The sequence below is a fragment of the Opisthocomus hoazin genome, chromosome 1 (genome assembly GCF_030867145.1).
Source record: "Opisthocomus hoazin isolate bOpiHoa1 chromosome 1, bOpiHoa1.hap1, whole genome shotgun sequence".
In the NCBI taxonomy this organism is placed as follows: domain Eukaryota; kingdom Metazoa; phylum Chordata; class Aves; order Opisthocomiformes; family Opisthocomidae; genus Opisthocomus; species Opisthocomus hoazin.
Window position 1 is genome coordinate 98,140,664 of NC_134414.1, and position 16,742 is coordinate 98,157,405.

Sequence of the window (16,742 nt, forward strand, 5' to 3'; positions counted from 1 at the left end):
AAAAAAAAAAAAACCAACATGCAGACATGCAAAGTGGGAGCGTCATGCCTAGACCTACATCTTCGCATCTATAGAACTGTAACAAGAAGCAGCAGACTAAACTCTCCTCCCGATTAAGCATTAACGCAGGGCCTGAACTTCAGGAAGCTGACACTTACACTTAGGTCAACAAAACTAACCGACACCAGGACCCCGATGTGTCATTCAGTCAGATGGGTCTGCTGTGAAACCCTTCCAGCAGTAACTTCTTTGGCTGTCCAAAGTCATTTGGTTCACAACAGGCTACCATTCTGTATGTCTGCACAGCTCAGTGTTTTAAGCCTCTCAAAATCATCATGCTAGGTGCCACACTGCCTTCGCCCCTGACTGCCACTGACCACGTTTGCCCCGGGGACCAGGGAGAGCTGTGGGCCAGCTGGGTACTGCCAGCCGGGACGGGCAGCAGGACCTCAAGGGGAACGGACTGACCCTCCTGTCCCCGAGCCGCATCTCCAGGGGACCCTGGGAGAGGTGCCAGCTTTCTTTCACTTTGCCAGAAAGTCTTATTTACATCAGCTTTAACAGGTGCTTAAAACGCATGACACTTACAAACCAAAAGCACTGATAAACTTTTCAAGTAGTAGTAGAGAACTGGAGGCTTTTTTCTCCCAATAAAATTGTTTCATATCTAAAAATGTACTTTAAGACAAGCCTTTTGTTTGCTCACTTTTTGTTGTTATTTAATCTTCCTCATACATCTGTTGGGTCTTACCGTCTTTGATGAAAACAAGTACATCTTAACACAGGCGTAACCACCACCACCAAAACGAGCACTGCAGCGCAAGCTGTAACTACTTTTATCTCAGATGTATGAACTAAGGGGATTTTTTACCTCTCATTAGCAAGAAACATGTTTCCACCTCTCTTCCCAAGTATTCCCATATGCTACTCTTCCTATCCTTAAGATGAAAGTCAAGTATGTTGAACCAGCGGTGCACGGCAGGTGGGCGAGGGACAGGGGACATAAGCAGCCACGTGGGAGGCTCAGGCTGGGTCTCAGGGGCAGCATCCCTGGGGGCTGCCCAGTGAGGCTGTGGGCTCCCCGGGTGCGAGCCCCTGCAGCACCCCAGTTACCCCTCCATGCTATAGTCTCGCCACCACACACTGCCCATGGCTTTACTTCTCAAAGTGAAGTAACCTTGAGCTGTCGAGCTGTCACGTTCATGCTAAACCCTGCGGTATGCTCCTCCCTGAAGACACAAGTGAGATTGATTGCACTTGTGATTTGTTCGTTTCCACAACTATCTTACCATTAATATCTCCCTCTCATCCATTTGCAACACCTGCTAAGCACACAAAATTGATTATAATGTCCAATTCAGCAGGTAAAATCTTCTGGGATAAGTTGGGTGTTTTTTTTTTTTCCTCTTCAGACTGCATAGGGAGGGAAAAAAACAACAAAAAAACAGTGACATGTGGGCTTTCAAAAATTAATTAGCTTAACAAGAGGCAGAAAAAAAAAGTCTCGCCCTGTCAGGGCTGCCTTGTGCCGGTGTAAGAAATTATGCGGTTGCCTTAGTGCACGCTCTAATTTACGCATCCAAAAGCGCTATATCTCAGAGTAGATTAAGATAGCTACGTGTTTCAGCTTTAAGTGCTCATCAAGCCGAGAGATAACAGAACTGATGAATGGGACGTTTCAGATCCTTAGAGAAATGAGCACTATTACATAAAAAGTGTGATTTGAATTTGTCTTTCTGCTTAGGCTGTGCCATCCTAACAGCATTTATAAATAGACACAGAACCTTAAAAATCAAGAGCTTCCAGAGCACTTTTTCTTCATCATCTGATCACTGAAGTATTGGAGTTCCAAATCCATATACTTGCATTGGAATAATATGCATGTTGCAGTCTTTCCTCCCCAAATCAATTTACTACTGAATAGCAAACAAATGCTAAATGAAGTTATTATTTTAATGTGAAGAAAGTGAGTCTCTTGGTCACTACCGTATAAAAACTGAAAGAAATCAGTTTAACTGTTGAGAAGTTTGAACATAATAACTGTGCACTCTGAAGGACGGGTATGATATGCCATTAGATTTTAATAAAGCAGTTTCCTCAGACTTGCTAGATTTACAGGCTCAGAAATCAACTACTGATGAATCAATCCGTTTTCCCCTGCCGAGATGTCAGAACAGACAGGGCCGCTCTAATTGGAAAACCAGACAGCAGTGGCTCTGTTAAGGCAGAGGCTGTATCGGACATTAGAGACTATAAGTCTTCATTCAGCCCTACTTCATGTTCTGCGGAACGGTTGTTGACGATTCAGTTTAAAAGCACATCCTGAATCTCTAAAAGGCAAGAAGGAATAACAAGCAAACCTGCCCAAAATGTGAAAATTGCAGAAAGTGACCACTGAAAACACAAAGGCTGCTCAGGGCATTTTTCCTGCTGCAAAACACGGCGCTGCGTGGGACAGCCCTGATGCAGGGGCAAGGTGAAACCTGGGAAGTCCTTCCCCCCGCGCTGCCCCATTCCCCCTGCACAGTCCTGTCGTTTCGCTTGCCTGTGCCAGCACGGCGACAGTCAGAGCCCCGCACCAGCAACGATGAAGGGAGGTGTGCTGATCCTCTCATTATGCCTTCTGGCTGGCTCGGTTTACAGGGACCAAATGCCTTGTCCCCTCATTGTGCTATTACACAGCAAATTATTTTATTATGGGTCTGTAAAATACCGTTTGGCTTTTGGCATTGCATAGCTACATACAAGCAAGGTGGCTGAAGCTATGCTTTTATGGTAAGAAATCTCCTAGTGGGCTCCCCATCTTTTCCCTTTACTCAGCACTCGTGTCTGGGCCCTTCACAGAATCACAGAATGGTAGGGGTTGGAAGGGACCTCTGTGGGTCATCTAGTCCAACCCCCCTGCCGAAGCAGGCTCACCTACAGCAGGCTGCACAGGACCTTGTCCAGGCGGGTCTTGAATATCTCCAGAGAAGGAGACTCCACAACCTCCCTGGGCAGCCTGTTCCAGTGCTCCGTCACCCTCGGAGGGAAGAAGTTCTTCCTCATGTTCAGACGGAACTTCCTGTGCCTCAGTTTGTGCCCATTGCCCCTTGTCCTGTTGCTGGGCACCACTGAAAAGAGCTTGGCCCCATCCTCCTGACACCCACCCTTCAGATATTTGTAAGCATTTATAAGGTCCCCTCGCAGCCTTCTCTTCTTCAGGCTGAACAAGCCCAGCTCCCTCAGCCTTTCCTCGTAGAAGAGATGCTCCAGTCCCCTCACCATCCTTGTAGCCCTCCGCTGGACTCTCTCCAGCAGCTCTTCATCTTTCTTGAACTGGGGAGCCCAGAACTGGACACAGTACTCCAGATGGGGCCTCACCAGGGCAGTGTAGAGGGGACAGAGAACCTCCCTCGACCTGCTGGCCACACTCTTCTTGATGCACCCCAGGATCCCATTGGCCTTCTTGGCAGCCAGGGCACACTGCTGTCTCATGGTTAACCTGTCATCCACCATGACACCCAGGTCCCTCTCCACAGAGCTGCTCTGCAGCAGGTCCAGCCCAAGCCTTGTGGTGGGCTGACCCTGGCCGGACACCAGGTGCCCACCAAAGCCGCTCTATCACTTTACCTCCTCAGCTGGACAGGGGGAGAAAAATATGAAGGAGGGCTCGTGGGTTGAGATAAGGACAGGGAGATCACTCAGCAATTACCCTCGCAAGCAAAACAGACTTGATTCAGGGAAATTAATTTAATCTATTACCAATGAAATCAGAATAGGGTAATGAGAAATAAAAAAAATATCTTCAAACACCTTCCCCCCATCCCTCCCTTCTTTCCGGGCTCAACTTCACTCCCCATTTTCTCTCCCTCCTCCCCCCGAGCGGTGCAGGGGGACGGGGAATGGCGGTTGTGGTCATCACACGTGGCTTTTGCTGCTCCTTCCTCCTCATGCTCTTCCCTGCTCCAGCCCAGAGTCCCACTCATGGGAGACAGTCCTCCATGAACTTCTCCAACATGAGTCCTTCCCACGGGCTGCAGTTGTTCATGAACTGGTCCTGCGTGGGTCCCTTCCACAGGGTGCAGTACTTCAGGCACAGGCTGCTCCAGTGTGGGTCCCCCACAGGGTCACCATTCCTGCCCAGAGCCTGCTCAAGTGTGGGCTCTCCATGGGGTCACAGACTCCTTTGGGCATCCACCTGCTCCAGGGTGGGGTCTTCCATGGGCTGCAGGTGGATATCTGCTCCACAGTGGACCTCCATGGGCTGCAGGGGCACAGCCTGCCTCACCATGGTCTTCATCATGAGCTGCAGGGTGAAAATCTCTGCTCCGGCACCTGAAGCACCTCCTCCCCCTCCTTCTTCACAGACCTTGGTGTCTGCAGAGTTGTTTCTCTCACATAGTCTCACTCCTCTCTCCTGGATGCTGTTAAGCAGCAGTATTTCCCCCCCCTTCTTAAATATGTTATCACAGAGGTGCTACCACCCTCACTGATGGGCTCAGCCTCGGCCAGCGGCGGGTCTGTCTTGGATCCAGCTGGCACTGGCTCTGTAAGACATGGGGGAAGCTTCTGGCAGCTTCTCACAGAAGCCACCCCTGTAGCCCCCCTCTCCCCTGCTACCAAAACCTTGCCAGGCAAACCCAATACAGGCCTCCAGAACCGGAGAGACAAGGACAAACTGGAGTGAGTCCAGGGGAGCCTCACGATGGTCAGGGCAGGAGCAGCAGCCCTGCGAGGAGGTGCTGTGGGAGCCAGACGTACTTAGACCAGGGAGGGGGCCAAAACCAGCAAGAGACATATGCAGAATGGTGAAGTAAACAGAACCACGTCCATCATGTGAGGTCTGAACTGACCTCACGTTGCTATGCTGAAATACATACAACAGGCACGCTAAGCATAACAGCAAAATAATCACTGACAAACTCAAATATTAATCTCTCAAATTCTATTTCAGTTTGAAACGTATGGAAATTATGTTCTATTTTAAGCATGCTTGTCTCAGGCAATTATAACAGCCTCTCAAGGCCAGTGTTTTGAAAGTCTATGAGAGGTTCTCAGGTACAGCTTGTAGAGGAAAACATATGCTACAACTATTTGTCTCGATGACCTGGAACTACCCCGGTTTGTAGAATCTATTCTGCACAGAAATAGTTTTAAACAACCCATCTGTGTACTCCAGATAGAAAAGATAAACACCTTTTACATTTACGTAAGACAATCTCACAGATACAAAAGGATCTGCTCTCAGACAAACCGCAGAAGCAGTACTGTATGTGTGCAGTTATCCAGAATGCTGGCTAAGTTCTACCTGATGTTTTAGCTCTCAATGACAAGATGAGAAAGGTCTTTTAGGAAGAAAAAAACCCAAGCCCCAAAACCCCAAACAAAAACAAAGCACAGACAAAACCCGCCAAGAACAAACAAAAAACCACCACACCAACAAAACCTTTCTTTTACAAATCCTTAGTACTTCCATGATCAACACTACTACAAGCGTAGTTTTATGTGGTACTTGGCCATTTCGAATTCCAGGTCTCCCAGAAGTGAAAAATGTTTCCAAACCTCAAGATTTGAACTCTGTTTCATTTCTAAAAATAAGGAACTGGCCTGGGTTCAGAATGGATGTAATACAGATCCTTACTGAGTCTGAACTAGTTTGTTCAGCAGTAACATGAACTAATATGACAGCTTTAGTTTACTCTCATATTTGTCTAAAAGCATTCATAAATTTGCCTGGAATTCTGCCAGAGACAGTACAAAATCACTGAATGACCGATCGAGGGCATTTCTTCATAATTTGAACTTCTTAGGACCAGAAATACAAGTAGAAACCTGTCTTCAACCTAATAAACTCACTAAATTCATGCTTACTAGACTGGCCAGATTTTATGATTGAAAGTAAATTATCTTCTTTCACTCAATTTATCTCAGCATAATTAAAAGACCTTAAATATTTACAAGCAAAGATAGCAAATCATTTCCCTGGAAGACACTTGGGCTTCAAGTTTGAATGCTTCCTCACACAAATAACTATGCATATGAACAATTCCACCCAACCTAGAGGGGATGTTCCCCAGATCTCTTCTCAGGGTGTGGGACGTTAGCACTGCAGTGACTACTAACACGAAAAGACAATATACTATTCAGCCCTAGTGGAACTAACTAAAAGGATAAGCCAGAAGCAAGGCCTTAGACAGGAATGTCAGCCAAATTAAGTCTCCCATGATAACTCAATGAAACTTTAAACTAATACTCCATTCTTACTGTTCCACTGAAACTAATTCTCCTGTGTTTAGGAATTAGAAATTACAGCGAAACAAATACAGTACCCACAGCATATAAACTTAACATACCATAAAAAGAATATCCAACAGTCAGTCATGCACAAATAAATCTCTGCAATTAAATTCCTTCGTAGAGAGCTCGGTATGAGTACTGCTGGGTTTTTGTTGCAAACTGTACTTTTCAAATATTTATTGTTAGCCCATTCATTTTAAATATCACTTTTAAAGCATCTGCATGAAATCAACTTTTATTTTAAACATTTTGCTTTTAGTTAGCCTTTTATTGCTTGCTCCCCAGACAGCATAACATCTTTCTCAAAACATTTATAAAGTACTTGGCTGAAGTCTGGGAGAAAAAAAAACCAACAGAGCCAAAGAGTCAAAAGCTTTTACATTTCTGGGTTCACTTTTAAAGACTGCTCAGTTCCAACGAGTTTGAGAAGTTTACTCACAAAATGCCGCAAAGCCAGGTTACAAGTCCTTTACCACTCAGTAATTTCTTCACACTTACGCAAAAGTAAATAATCTTCTATTACACTTTTGAGATACCCTAGCTGTTTCAGGCATCCAAATTCCTAGTTATCCCCTAGATACGTGTCTGAAAATCAATTTTAGGTACTTTACAAAAACTGCTATTTAGTGTTTGGGTTTTTTTTTCATTTAGATGAACTGAATTCTCAAAATAGTTGCTTGGCAAAATATTCCTTCAATTTAGCTATAACCTCAGAAATAATGGCTACTGTATTCCGAGAAGGCTTGAGGCAATATTCCAGGAATAAGAAAATTAGGTGCACATATTGGAAGCTGGTTTACTGCATTTACCAGTCTTTTCTTCTTTCTTTGCAATTACAGTTATCTGATACAACAGTTGTATCAGATATTTATTCAAAGCCCATTAAATTAGCTCAGATTTCATACAAGTGAAGTCTGAGGTTTCAATCTCCCAAAAAAAATTTAGAAGAAGATTCAGTAAACTGCCTCTGTTCTGAATTTTGGTACCTCTGCTGTGAATGCCACTGGAAGAAAAGGTGGTGATACCACTGCTGTAGCCCTCAGCCTTCATCCTCCCCTTCTCAGTTTTTCTTTCACCTTCCCAAACCCAGCCCCAATTACCTAGTGAGAAACTGCATGTGTTTACACAGGAGGAACGATACTGTTGTCTCAGGCAGATTTATATGCAGGTCAAGAAACACCTACACACATAGCTCCTTCTAGAACACAGGGTTGGTCTGGAGCCTTACAGCACAGATAGCATCTTTGCCAGTTCTGTAGGACTGGTCTTAAAATGATACCCCACTCTGTTATGTCAATTTTACATCACTGTAAATTGGCAGAAAATGTACAAAAATAAAAGGGAAGTAATACTTCTTGAAATCACTGAGAATGACAGGGATTCAGGTTGGAAGGGACCACTAGACGCCATCTGGTCGACAACCCATTCAAAGCAGCATCAACTACAGCAGGTTGCCGAGAGCCAAGGAAGGGGATCCCACAACTGCTCTAAGCCCCTGCTCCACTGTTTCACCACCCTCACAGTGAAAAGCAACCTCCTTACCCCTGATGTGAATCTCCTGCATTGCGGCTTGTGTCCGTTGCCTCTCTTCCTTTTGCTGTCTACCTCTGTCTGCTCTACATCTTCCCATCATCTAGACATAGCAATGAGAAGTCCCGCAAGCCCTCGCAGCAAATTCCCATCCACCTTTTAATACACTAATCCATCTTGTATTTCACCAGTCTGTCTGTAAGGATACTGTGGAAGACAAAGTCAGAGGCCTTGCTGAAGTCGAAGATAGGCAACCTCAGCTGCTCTCCCCTTACCCACACATGCAAGCCATTCATCAGAAAAGGCAACCCAAAAAAACTCAGGGACATCTTGCCCGCAATAACTCCATGCTGGCCATTCCCAATCATCTTCTTGACTTCTTTGTGTTTGGACATGGTTTCCAGAAGGATTTGCTCCATAACCTTCCCTGGATCTTCCAGTTTTAGCTTCAGCTAAGTTGTGTCTTTCATAGAATCATAGAATGCTTTGGGTTGGAAAGGACTTTTAGAGGTCATCTAGGCCAACCCCCCTGCAACGAGCAGGGACATCTTCAACTTGATCAGGTTGCTCAGAGCCCTGTCCAACCTGGCCTTGAATGTTTCCAGGGATGGGGCCTCCACTACCTCTATGGGCAAACTGTGCCAGTGTTTCACCACCCCTATGGTAAAAAACTTGTTCCTTTTATCTAGCCTAAATCTGCCCTCCCTTCATTTAAAGCCATTGCTCCTTGTCCTATGGCAACAAGCCCTTTTGAAAAGATTTTCCCCGTCTTTCCTATAGGCCCCCTTCAGGTACTGGAAGGCTGCTCTAAGGTGTCCCCATTGCCTTCTCTTCTCCAGGCTGAACAGCCCCAACTCTCTCAGCCTTTTCTCACAGCAGAGGTGCTCCAGCCCTCTGATAATCTTTGTGGCCCTCCTCTGGACCTGCTCCAACAGCTCCATGTCCTTCTTGTGCCCGGGGCTCCAGAGCTGGACACAGGACTCCAGGTGGGGTATCACCAGAGCAGAGAGGCAGAATCACTTCCCTTGCCCTGCTGGCCATGCTTCTTTTGATGTAGCCCAGGACACGGTTTGCCTTCTGGGCTGCGAGCGCACATTCGTGACTCATATCCAGCTTTTCATCCACCAGTACCCCCAAGTCCTTCTCGGCAGGGCTGCTCTCAATCCCTTCATCCCCCAGCCTGTACTGACATTGGGGGTTGCCCCGACCCACATGCAGAACCTTGCACTTGGCCCTGTTGAATCTCATGAGATTGACATAGGCCCATTTCTTGAGCTTTTCCAGGTCTCTCTGGATGGCATCCTGTCCTTCTGGTGTGTCAACTGCACTACTCAGCATGATGTTGACTGCAAACTTGCTGAGAGTGCACTCGATCTCGCTAAGTCATTGATGAAAATGTTGAACTGCACCAGCCCCAGTACGGACCCCTGACAGACATCACTTGTCACCGGCATCCATCTGGACATCGAGCCATTGACCACTACCCTCTGGCTGCGACCTTCCAACCTATTCCTTAGCCACCAAACAAGTCTACCCATCGAATCCATATTTCTCCAATTTAGAGAGAAGGATGTTGTGGGGGACTGTGATGAAGGCTTTACAGAAGTCCAGACAGATCACATCCATCGCTCTTCCCTTGTCCACTGATCTAGTCACACTGTCATAGAAAGCCACTAGGTTGGTCAGGCAGGACTTGTCCTTGGTGAAGCCATGCTGACTGTCTCGAATCACCTCCCTGCTCCATGTGCCTTAGCATAGTGTCTAGGGGGATTTGCTCCATGATCTTCCCAGGCACAGGGGTGAGGCTGACAAGTCAGTAGTTCCCAGGGTCCTCCTTCCTACCCTTTTTAAAAATGGGCACAATGTTTTCCTGCCTCCAGTCACCAGGGACTGCCTGACTGCCATGACCTGTCAAATATGATGGACAGTGGCTTGGCAATGACATCAGCCAATTCCCTCAGGACTCTGAGATGCATCTCATCAGGTCCCAGACACTTATGTACATTCAGGTTCCTCAGGTGGTCCCGAACCTGGTCTTCCATTACAGTGGGAGGAGGTTTGCCCCTCTGGTTCCCATTTTGCAGTCCATCAACTGGGGAGGGGCAAGGAGAGAGGTTGCCAGTGAAGACTGAGGCAAAAAAGTTGTTGAGTACATCAGCCTTCTCCTCATCTGTTGATAACAACGTTGCCATTATTGTTCATCAGGGGGAAAACACTTTCTTTAACCTTCCTTTTCTGGTTGACATACCTGTAGAAGACCTCCTTGTTATTCTTAGCATCCCTTGCCAAGTTCGACTCCAGCTGCGCCTTGGACCTCCTTACCTCATCCTTACACGAACAGGCAGCATCCCTATACTCTTCCCAAGGTATCTGTCCCTACTTGCACTGCCTATGCACTTCCCTCTTGCTCTTTAGTTTGACCTGCTCAGCCATGCCAGTCTCTTCCCTTCCTTGCCTGACTTCTTACACCTGGGGATGGAGAGCTCCTGTGCTCTATGGAAAGCATCCTTAAAGATCTGCCAGCTCTGTTCTGCCCCCCTGTCCCTGAGGGCCATTTCCCAGAGGGTCCTACTGACTAACTCCTTGAAGAGCTGGAAGTTGGCTTTCCTAAAGTTTAGGGTCCTGACTCTACTGCTTGCCTTTCTTGTATCCCTCAGGACTGTGAACTCCACCAATGCATGATCACTGCAGCCCAGGCTGCCTCCAGTCTTGAGGTCACCGATGAGCTCACTCGCATTGGTGAGCATCAGGTCCAGTATTGCATCCCCTCGAGTAGGGGTGTCAATTACCTGGCTTAAAGAGTTATCCTCAATGCATTCTAGGAAACTCCTGGATTGCCTACTGCTCGCCATGCTACTTTTCCAACAGATGTCCGGGTGCTTGAAGTCCCCCAGCAGGACGAGAGCCTGCAAGCACAAAGCCTCCTGGAGCTGGAGGAAGAAGGCTTCGTCAGTAGGCTCCCCTTGATCAGGCAGCCTGTAGTAGACACCCACGACCATGTTCCCCTTGTTGCCTCTGTCTCTGATTCTTACCCATAGGCTTTCAACCTGCTCATGGCTATTCTTCAGGGACAGCCCTTCACACTGTATTGATTTCTTGGTGTAGAGGGCAATGCCTCCACGCCTCTTTCCTCACCTGTCCCTTGTAAACAGCCTGTAGCCGTCAATAGCCACGCTCCAGTCATGGGATTCATCCCACCAAGTTTCAGTAAGGGCAATCAGATTATAGCTTTCTAGCAGCACAGTGGCTTCCACTCTTTCTGTTTGTTTCCCATGCTGCATGCGTTTGCGTAGAGGCACTTCATCTGGGCTGCTGGCCATGTCACCTTCACAGAGGAACACCCCTTGTTTCCCTTGGGATGTTTCACAGAAACTTCCTTGTTGGTACCTCCTACCTCAGGAGCTCCCAACTCATCTCTGCAAGACTTTGACTGTGCTCCAGTGTCCCCAGCACTCCTCTGGGCAACAGGCTGAGGGCCCGTGCTAGCACCCCATCCCTCCAACCATTGCGTATCACCCCACATTTTATCACCGGCAGGCCCAATGTGTTCCCCCTCCCCCTTCACATCTAGTTTAAAGCTCTGCCAATGAGCCTCTGCACCCCTTCTCCATCCATGCACGCCACCTGCTACCCCCTTTGGTGCCTGTGGTTTTGTGCATGAGCTCTGCCTGTGCTGACCTCCTGCCACGCTCGCTTGATTTCCTGATGGCTGGAAAGGACCGTCCTTGTGCTCCGAGCCCCTCTGCCCTCCAGGGCAGCCTCCCACGGGATCCTGCCAAGGCGAAATCTGCTCTCCTAGATATTTTAACCATTTACTGTATTTTACAGAATTCTTGACACTAAACTACTGCAGTACTCATTTAACAAAAATGTGTTTATCATAAAAAACAAACCTTTTCAAATAGATTAACTATGCTACCCAAGTGCTTCTGTTGTACATATGCTGCCTTGTCTTTCTCAGAGCCTCAAATAAACCACCCTGAGTCTGTATATGTTAGTCATTCAGTAAACAGCACAGTCTCAAGCAATGAGTGCAAAAGGACAGATCTGTGGAAATAAAAAAAATAAGAAAAAATACTATCTTAAGGCTGCTATTTTTGTACAAATGATGTGGACATGTGGGTGCATTCTGAGCTCTGGACCAGTCAATTTTGTATAAAATTAATTATATGAGACTGTGCCAAAGTAATTAGTGAGGCTAGGTCCTACAATCAGGATGAAATACAAGGTTGTACAAGAAGAAAAGCCAAATCTTTAAGTCATTCTAACACTTACAAACTAGTCAATATTTTTATTGGTTTCTTTTTGATCAGTCTTCAGCAAATGGTATCCAATTACAAAATTTTCTCTGTACAAACATTAAGTTGTACTATATATGTGATTTTTAGAACTTGACTAGAAGTACGGAAGGAAAATTAGTTCAATTTATGTAGTGGTGCTGTCTCTTCCAATGTAATTTTTACATTTATCACACAAGCAGAGAATACAGTTTATAATAAATATAGCCACTAAAAACAGTACTTCCTAAAGGATATAAAAGAGGCCAGAAGACCTGCACAACATTTGGTTTTGTTGTTGTCATCACTTTCTAGTCAGCCAACTGTTTTTTTAAAGAAAAAACTGTGTGATTTGGATCACTTCTGGACAGAGGCTGTGGGTAGCAAACCAAGCCCACTGATGCCAGTACCCACAACGCGGGAGAGGACTCCCAGAGGGGCACGAGTGCGATGGGCCCACCAGCGGGTACAAAAGGCCGGTAAATTCCTTTGCAAAACGTTTCCTCATACTACAGAGCAAACAATGGGAAATGCGTCTGAAAGCCCTGCTCCATCTTCTGGGCTCTCCTCCTGCCCTCCGGCCCCAGCACGCCTCCCACCTCCCCCAGGTACAGCACAGGATGAGGCATAGCTGTCCTCCTCTGCCCAGCGACCCTCTGCAGCACCGCATCCTTCCTTGGGCAATTTCATGGTTATTAATATCACCTGCTGTTATTAAGGAAAATAACTTACACATCTGCAGGTAGAATGGGAAAGGTTTTCCGGATAATTTAATTTGTTATTTTTGTTTCAAAGATCTGTACCTACAGATAGAACCACAGTACGTATATTGATGATGCCCCGAACCTCAGTGCCTTTGAAAATTAAGGTTCCCCTTTCAGTACTTCCCGCATCTGCTGTAATGGGAAGATCTGGAGGATTCAATGACTATGCTGAATCTTTTGGATAGATTTTACAGGGCTCACTGAGTTGTACGGAGATACAGCTGGAGCCCTGTAATCTTCCTATCACACCCAGCTGGAAGCTGCCCGATACATCAATCTAATGCAGTTGGAGCCTGCTGCTTACAGCCCTTCCCCTACATCCATCTATCAGTTGTATGTCCAGATCAATGAGAAAGCGATTACTCTGCTGGAAAAAAAAAAGTGATAAAATAATTGTAATGGGCATCTGATGACTAAAACACGCTGATCTACTCTAATGGAAATGCCAGCTTTACAACAGAACCTCAGTACATAACAAAATGCTGTGGATGGCACATAATATCTTGCAAAGTATCCTGGATACAGCAGTTACATGAAAAGAGAAACCATACAACGCTGTCTAATTTCTAAAGAAATATCCCGAGGAAAGGAAGCGTAAGGAACATGAAACCCTTGCTTTTGCAATAAAAAAGTTGTCTCATTGAAAGAGTCTACCATTAACTAATGTTTAAATTAATGCCTTCAATATCCAAAATATTGTTAAAATAATTTAACAGTAGATCGAAACTTAACATCTAATTTCACTCAGTGTAACCTGAAAGCACTATTAAAAATAACTAATCCAAAGAAGAATAAAATAGCTCAGATAATCTGCACATGTGAGCAAAGAGCTGCATGAGTCATAGGGGAGAACGACAAAGGCACAAAGGATTGGGATGGAAACTGAGCCAAAATTCAGATCAGCTTCAGAACCAGAGGACACAGGAAGAATTACAAGGAGAGCCAAGTCACAGGATCTGCACGAAGGAACAGTTTGCTTTTCTGTTCACAAGCCTAGAGCAAGCACACAGTGAAAAGTGATTTATGGACATGATAACTAAAAGGTTAATCACAATATGTAGCAGGCTAATCACCCCAAAACACAGTAACAGGTTAATCTCTTAGAGCATTGTAAAATTAGACAAATAAGGAATTAAAGTTATATTTATCCCTACTCATCCTAGGGTTTCTATTTTAGTAGGAAATGGTCAGTCTATTTTGCATTTCTGGGGAATTAACATGCATGCTTCCTTCATGTGGCCCTGCAGGCCTTACATAAATACTGCATTTATTACCTCACATGTAGTCTTTTCCTGGCATTATTTATCCATTATAGAATCAAACAGTATCAGCCAATTTATTAATTACTTCAATGCCTTCTGTAATAGAAAAGAACTCAAAACATGGACCTGTCAGATACTAGTATTTTTGATATAGGAAGAGAAAAAGTGGCACAAAGCTTTCTAACTTCTGTCAGTCCACGTTAGTTGTATATGTTCTACCCAGTACCTGTGAGTTAATTGTTGTAAAGGCTGTTGCTTCTTTAAGTCACACTCTCTGAATCCTCTGATGATCTCATTTTCTCAATACAGGCAGGGTGTTACAGGGGCAGAATTTTTTTTTTATCTACTTTAACACTAGCTTTTCTATGCACTTGCCCAATTTCTATTCTACTTTTTAATGGAAACTTTTTCCTTCACACTGTTTAAAGGGTAAACAAGGTTACAGAAATACTTCATCATCACACCTAATTGCCCATCCGCCCCCCACCTTTATGTAGGGAAGTTGATTAACTGCTCTCAACACTGAGGCAGACGCATCAGTGCAAGGCTTTGCCTTCTGTGTGCATATGGCCTACCGGCAATAACATCTGGGTTTGTTGACCTTAGAAGCAAAGTCCACACCAAGATGAAACAGCAATTGTATGCGTACCTTGGGTGCTCCTGCTGTGTGGTTATCGCTCAGCACGGTCCCTTCATCACAGACCATGCCCTGCTCTGCTGCCAGCAGCATGGCCACACAGGTACCACTGATGCTGCTGGCTTCGAGGGCTGCTACATCTTTCATGACAAATTATCTCTTCAATATCCTCGTGTCCTTCCTGTCTGTGATTCAGGTGAAGAACTCCAATAAGGAATTGCAGCCAAGAGGTCTAAGCTTGTGCTATAAACATGGGTCCTCGCGAAGGGGGGGACTTTGGTGTCATCTGACAAATGAAAGGCAACTTGAGCACAGCAAATGACACGTGCCCCTTTGACAGAGCTACCCGTAACGGCTTAGACAATAAGGCTCTGATTCTGTGTTGCTGCAGGACACAGAAGTGTTCATTAAAGAGCAGAGAGGTGTTCATAGAGCATCCGAGCCTCCAGCATCTTCTAAATAGGACTAATCAAACAGTTGGGTTTCAGATAAAAGAACATCTAAACAAGTGGCGGATGGATGTCTGTGTTCTTGGCTACTAATTCAAAAAAAGGTTTATTTCTAAACATCTTTGACACATGGAAATCAAAAATGTATTATTTAAAATTATGCTCATGTGGCAACAAAATAAAAATTTGGAAAAAATCTCTTGGTTAATATTTAAGCATCCGGATACAGCTGGAAAAAGGCAACAAATTATGAATATGCAAATCACCACAAATTAATGAAAGCATGTATTACATATGTAGAATGCTTATTGTTGTTGTATGCTCTTAGGCTAAAGGAGAGAGAATACAGTTTGAACACAAGTAAAAAACAGTACTCCATTACATGAGGACTTCTCTAATCACACATAAAAGCAAAGTGAGCCTTTTTAATATTTATCTGTTCTTTTATGAAAACTATTCTGGCACCTGCTGATTAGCAATATCTGCAGGATCTACATAATTCATGATTTGATAAATATTTCACTTTTTTCTCATTATATTAACAATTCTTACACAATTAAAGCAAAGCCGTATAGTCTGCTATGCATTTTGGCCCTGTCGTAACCATAACTTCAAAAACGTCCTACTGGGCAGGCTCTGTGGTCTGCAGGTCCTCCAAAGGCAGACACCTCTGACGAGCGGCAGTGACACAGGCTCAGACACAGCATCCTCGGCCACACGCTCACCAACAGCAACTGACTACACGGTTGATTTGGGGGCTTTCATGGGGTGGGAGGTGTTTTTAAATAAGAAATGGGACTGACTTAGATGTTTCATATATCGGAGGCTAAGTTCCTAACTGCTCCCAATAAGCTGATATTCTTCAGCCACAAGCTGCCTATGGGTGCCAAAACTGTTTAAACTCCTCAGGATCACTATTATCTTAAATATTTACTCTGACCATGGGTGCAGGACACTGCATCAGCCAAGTCAACTCCTGCTCAAGCTACAAGCCCTCTTCTATGCAAACAACTTCAAATGTTCAGAGGAAGCGGATAGCCCAACACCGCTGCCAGAAGAGGACAACCCCAACTCACAAAGACGGGAAAGGTACAGAGAAAATAAATTTTTTACAATTCCGGTTAGTTCTCATCAGTTCCTGCTCTCAGTCACCAGGCTTTACAGTTGTCCTAAGTACAAACTTCATGTCTAATCATTTGCAGAAGACAAGCTACACACATGTATACATGCAGTGTGTGAATATTCTCTATATTTATATATAAATGAAAAAAGAAAGCGTAACACTACCTGAACTCTTCAAATAATAACCCCTTGTGCCCCCCCCCAAATAGACATAAATACTAATGATCCAAAATCTGTAACACATGTCAGTTTTTAGGTCACTGGACAACAGCCCACATAGAGCAGAAGGGATTGAAGATTAATGGCACTGCTGGAGAGAAAAAAAAATACCAGCAAAGCCAAGAAATGATAATGCTATCAAAACATGTAATAGCCTATTAAACAACATATCTTACTGGTATTTATTTATTTATTCATTTTGA

The 16,742-nt window shown here is 45.0% G+C and overlaps 1 protein-coding gene across 15 annotated transcripts in view; it reads right to left on the reverse strand.

The window, feature by feature from the left end:
• Positions 1 to 16,742, reverse strand: part of DMD (dystrophin) — a 1,341,705-nt gene that overhangs the window by 1,183,537 nt on the left and 141,426 nt on the right. The gene's annotated exons all lie outside the window — the stretch shown is intronic.